Genomic DNA, 6,410 nt, shown 5'->3' with positions numbered 1-6,410 from the left:
TCATTCTGGAATAATGATGATAATAATCAACATTCGTTGATTTTAAAGAAGCATACGATCCTATAGATTGTCTGTATGCAGTGTTCTAGTAGAATACGAACTAGACACCAAAAGTCGAAAACTGATCGAACAGACACTGACAGAAACCAAATTAAATATTAATTTCATATACGAAATTTCGGAACTATTCTTAGTTAGTTAAAACAGGAGTAAGACAAGGGATCTCGCCACTATTATTCAACATAGTTTTAGACCAAGTAATGAAAGAATGCGAAAGGAAACCAAGAAAACAAAACTTTTGGAAGCCAGTCGAACCGGAAGGGGCCAAGGAAAATCGAATGTTCCATATTTAGTGTTTACAGATCACTTAGCGGTTCTAACCGACAGCAGTACAACAAATCGAGAATCCTCAGAGAATGTGCAGAGAAGAATGGTCCCGAAATCTCCTTTGAGAAGAATGAATTCATGTGTTCCAAACTGTATATTCCGAAACTTAAAACAAATTAGGGTGAAATCAACAAAGTCAAACACTTTAAGTACACACTCTGCGAAATTATTGAACCAACAGCACTTGACAAAATAGCACAAAAACAGATTGCAGGAAATCAAGAAAGCGTCCCATTTATCTCAAATTTGTATAACAAAAAGTCACTAAAATCAGACATTACAACACCATAATCAAACCGACAGTCACACATTCTAGTGAAACACTGTCATTGAATAGAAAATTAGATTTACAAGAAATTAAGAAAGCAGAGAGAAATACTATTAGGCAAATTCTGGGGACCACGGTACACAAAAGACGGATACTGACTGCAGGTCATCAACTCAACAGAAAAAGTATCAAACATCGAAACTGACATCAGAAAGAGGCGAATGAAGTTCTATGAACACCTAGACAGACTACCTGTAAACAAACTAAACGTCTATTGGACTATGTGACATCACTTAAACCCATCAATACCGTGGGTAACTCAAGGATTTGACAAAATCAAAAGTTGACGTAAGAGACACATCAGACAGAAGCAAAATTGATAAGTAGATGTTTACTCCAGAGGCGGAAACAAAACCATGTCGACCACAGTGGACTGAAGAAAGGAAGAAGGCCTTTGGGGAGAAAATTAAGTAATACTGGGTAAAGAAGAAGAACCCTAAGAAAAATTGAAAATCACCTGCTTATCGTTCTCCAATGGGGACATTTGCTAACAATAATAATAATCACAGCAATAAAACAAAGGAGGTCTCAAAGAATGCGCTGAAAAAGCTGACCTTTCAATCTTTTGCGCACTGAATTTAAATTGCAAAAATCAGTCACGAAGTGTGGGCTAACGATAGCGTCAGACACCTCATGTACCTCGGTGAAGTCATAGAATTAACTGGTCCAGAAAACAAACTACAGAGAGTTCGATTATAGAAACTCAACAGAGCGTACGGGAGAATGCATAATATCTACAAATAGCAGAGCATGTCCACAAGTAATAAGGTTGGACACTACAACACACTGATCAAACCTGAAACTCTGTACGCAACCGGAACTTTAATTCTCGATAGAAAAGGCGACTTGGGGAACATGATTAAGGAAGAATGAAAGATTTCGGGGAAAATTTTACGCCCTGAAAAAACTCAGGGCGAATAGAATCTGTAATCCGCCAAAGCAACAGAGAAACAAAAAGTAACAAAGAAAATATTAAACCTGGCAGCAGAAATTATAAAACAAAGAAATTTTATGGACAAGCACAAAGACTTTCAACTACGGGAGCTACAAACAAATTTACCACATGTGGAGAAAAACTAAAAGTATACCATGTACCCAACAGGTTGAAAAGTGTATCGAGAGCGTCAAACTGTTCAGTCAAAAGGCAGACTGCTGGTGATACAGCCAGAGAATGAGTCTCCAAAAGAAAGCAAGAACCAAGTGGACCACAGAAAAAATAGTCCACACAAGGAGAATGAAGAGATATATGGAAGGTATAGAATTGTTTTATAGTAGAAGATAGTAGTACAGTCCCTTCTTTCAATCACCGTACGAACTTCGAAATGGCAGATACTGAGATAAATGACCATGGAACAGAAAAACAACTGCAATCGCTTTTTAGTGGAAAGGCATCAGAACCAAATGAGATTATGTCAGAGAACTTCCATTTTAGCAGTAGTTTATCCTAGGTACCTAGCGACCGGAAAAAAAAAGTACAGGTCATCTCCGTTTCCAAGAAGGGCCACAAGATAGATGCGCATAATTGTAGGCCTATGTCGTTGAACAGTTATGAAACCTGTTTTATGCGCGTGAATTATGACGTTTTTGGAGAACGAAAATCTCTATAAAAAAAACATAGGTTTTATAAACAAAGATCTTGCAAAACTCAGCTCGCTCTGCTCCTCCATGAGATCCACAGCGCTGTAGAAATGGGCGCTCAGGTCTATGTCCTTTTTTCTCGACTTGAGAAAGGCATTTAACACCGTCCCACACTGCCGATTAGTGAAAAAGTACGAACTTACCTAGTACCGGACTAGATTTGCGTCTTGCTACGGACTTTCTTATAGGTAGGTTTCAGAATGTCTCTCTTGATGAAAGAAAGTCTGCAAACGTAAAACTGATTTCGGGAGTACGCCAGGCAATGTGATAGAACCATTACTATTTACAATGTGTATAAATGATATAATAAAAAGCGTCAAGCTGTTTAAAACAGTTCGTAGATGATGCGGTTGTTTATAACAGCGCAGCGATGCCGGAAGACAGTAACGATTTGCAGAATGACCTCCAGAGAACAGATAATGTTACAGGCTTTGGCAGTTGACCCTAAACGTAATTAAATTTAGTATATCGCGTTGTTGTTGTTATGGTCTTCAGTTCAGAGACTGGTTTGACGCAGCCCTCCATGTTACTCTATCCTTTTCAAGCTTCTTCATCTCCCACTACCTACTGCAACCTACATCATTCTGAATCTGTTTAGTGTATTCATCTTTTGGTCTCCCTCTATGATTTTTACCCTCCACGCTGCCCTCCAATACTAAATTGGTGGTCCCTTGGTGCCTCAGAATATGTCCTACCAACCGATCCTTTCTCCTAGTCAAGTTGTGCCACAAATTTCTATTCTCCCCAATTCTATTCAATACCTCCTCATTAGTTATGTGATCCACCCATCTAATCTTCATCATTCTTCTGTAGCACCACATTTCGAAAGCTTCTATTCTCTTCTTGTATAAACTATTTATAGTCCACGTTTCACTTCCATACATGGCTACACTCCATACGAATTCTTTCAGAAGCACCTTCCTGACACTTAAATCTATACTCGATGTTAACAAATTTTTCTTCTTCAGAAACGCTTTCCTTGACATTGCCAGTCTACATTTTATAGCCTCTCTACTTCGACCATCATCAGTTATTTCGCTCCCCAAATGGCAAAACTCTTTTATTACTTTAAGTGTCTCATTTCCTAATCTAATTCCCCCAGCGTCACCCGATTTAATTCGACTACATTACATTATCCTTACATCGGAAAAGAAATCCACTACTGAACAGCTACAGTCTTGATGCGAAACTGCTGGAAACATTGTCTACCATAAAATATCTAGGATTATCTGTCCGGAGGCACCTTAAGTGGAATTACCACATAAAACAAGCAGTAGAAAAGGAGATTACACGCTGATTCATAGAAATAATGTCAAGGAAATGTAATTCATCCACTAAGGAAGTGGCTTACAAGACGCTTGTTCGACCGATTCTTTAGTACTGTTGGTCAACCTGGGACGCTTACCAGATAGAGACAACGAAGAGGGGCGCGTTTAGTACGTACGAGAGCATTACAGAAATGCTCAACAAACTCCAGTGGCACATACTGCAAGAGAGGCATTGTACATCACGGAGAGGTTTACTACTGAAATGTTGAGGCGCTAGTTTGCGGTAGAGTCGAACAGCGTATTACTTCCTCCCACGTATGTTCTCGAAATGACCACAACTCGAAAACTCGAGAAATTGGGGCTAATTTCACAAGCTGTGACATCGTCCCGAAAAAACAGTGAACCGTATGTGTAATAAGTTTCCTTTAATTTACGTCTATGGTCAAAAACTTTTTGTTAACAGATTATCGGTTTCGGCCTTTAATGACCATCATCAGATCTGTTTCATAAAAACAAAGTCCTAATGGACTGCAGCCATAACTACTGACAACATGACTCGTACATATGATGTTATTTACGTGTATTTGACGATGCTGGTGCTGATTCCGCATTTAACATTTGACGACGCCACTATGGCTGCAGTACATTAGGACTTTGTTTTTATGAAACAGATCTGATGATGGTCATTAAAGAACGAAACTGGCAATCTGTTAACAAAAAGTTTGTGACCATAGACATAAATTAAAGGAAAATTAGGGCTGATACCGATAGTCATTCTTCGCACGTGACATTCGCAAATGGAACATGTAAGAGGGAATCAGTACCAGGAATACTCTCCGCCACACATCGTCAGATGGTTTCCGGAGTACTGATATAGATGTATATCACGAAAACGAACCTAAAAGCACTGCGTGATCCAACAGGGACCACAAGTAAATAGTAATATTAATAATACACTGAGGTGACAGAAGATATGTGATCCTTCCAAATATCGTTTCGGACCTCCTTTTGCCCGGCGCAATGCAGCAACTCGGCCTGGCATAGTCTAAACAAGTCATTGGAACTTCCCTACAGAAATACTGAGCCATGCTGCCTGTAATAATGTCAGAAGTATTCGCGCTGCAGGACACAAACAGACCTCTCGATTATTTCCCACAAATGTTCGACGTCGGGTGATCTGTGTGGCTAAATGAGGCGCTTGAACTCTCCAGAATGTTCATCAAACCAACAGCAAACAGTACCCGGTGACATTAATGAAAATTTCATAGTTGTTTGGGAACATGAAGACCATGAATGGCCGCAAACGATCTCCAAATAGCCGAACATAACAATGGTGGGTTCAGTTGGACCATACGACCCAGTCCGTTCCACGTAAATTCAGCCCACTCCATTATAGAGCTATCACCAGGTTGCAAAATGCGTTGTTGACGACTCCATGGCTTCGTGGGATATGCATCACATTCGAACCATACCATCAGCTCTTACCTACTGAAATCGGGATTTATAGACTTAGAGAAAGCTTTTGACAATGTTGTATGGAATACTCTCTTTCAAATTGTTAAGGTGGCAGGGGTAAAATACAGGGAACGAAATGCTATTTACAATTTGTACAGAAACCAGATGCCAGTTATAAGAATCGAGGGGCATGAAATAGAAGCAGTGGTAGGGAAGGGAGTGAGACAGGGTTGTAGCCTTTCCCCGATGTTATTCAATCTGTATATTGAGCACGCAGTAAAGGAAGCAAAAGAAAAATTCGGAGTAGGAAGTAAATCCATGGAGAAGAAATAGAAACTTTGAGGTTCGCCGATGACATTGTAATTCTGTCAGAGACAGCAAAGGACCTGGAAGAGCAGCTGAACGGAATAGGCAGTGTCTTGAAAGGAGGATATAAGATGAACATCAACAAAAGAAAAACGAGGATAATGGAATGTTGTTGTTGTTGTGGTCTTCAGTCCTGAGACTGGTTTGATGCAGCTCTCCATGCTACTCTATCCTGTGCAAGCTTCTTCACCTCCCAGTACCTACTGCAACCTACATCCTTCTGAATCTGCTTAGTGTATTCATCTCTTGGTCTCCCTCTACCATTTTTACCCTCCACACTGCCCTCCAATGCTAAATTTGTGATCCCTTGATGCCTCAAAACATGTCCTACCAACCGATCCCTTCTTCTGGTCAAGTTGTGCCACAAACTTCTCTTCTCCCCAATCCTATTCAATACCTCCTCACTAGTTACGTGATCTACCCACCTTATCTTCAGCATTCTTCTGTAGCACCACATTTCGAAAGCTTCTATTCTCTTCTTGTCCAAACTGGTTATCGTCCATGTTTCACTTCCATACATGGCTACACTCCATACAAATACTTTCAGAAACGACTTCCTGACACTTAAATCTATACTCGATGTTAACAAATTTCTCTTCTTCAGAAACGCTTTCCTTGCCATTGTCAGTCTACATCTTATATCCTCTCTACTTCGACCATCATCAGTTATTTTACTCCCTAAATAGCAAAACTCCTTTACTACTTTAAGTGTCTCATTTCCTAATCTAATCCCCTCAGCATCACCCGATTTAATTTGACTACATTCCATTATCCTCGTTTTGCTTTTGTTAATGTTCATCTTATATCCTCCTTTCAAGACACTGTCCATTCCGTTAAACTGCTCTTCCAAGTCCTTTGCTGTCTCTGACAGAATTACAATGTCATCGGCGAACTTCAAAGTTTTTACTTCTTCTCCATGAATTTTAATACCTACTCCGAATTTTTCTTTTGTTTCCTTTACTGCTTGC

This window comes from Schistocerca nitens, chromosome 5, assembly GCF_023898315.1.
Source record: "Schistocerca nitens isolate TAMUIC-IGC-003100 chromosome 5, iqSchNite1.1, whole genome shotgun sequence".
Classification (NCBI taxonomy): Eukaryota; Metazoa; Arthropoda; class Insecta; order Orthoptera; family Acrididae; genus Schistocerca; species Schistocerca nitens.
The sequence above is the reverse complement of the archived record's forward strand: the minus strand, read 5'-3'. Positions refer to the sequence as shown.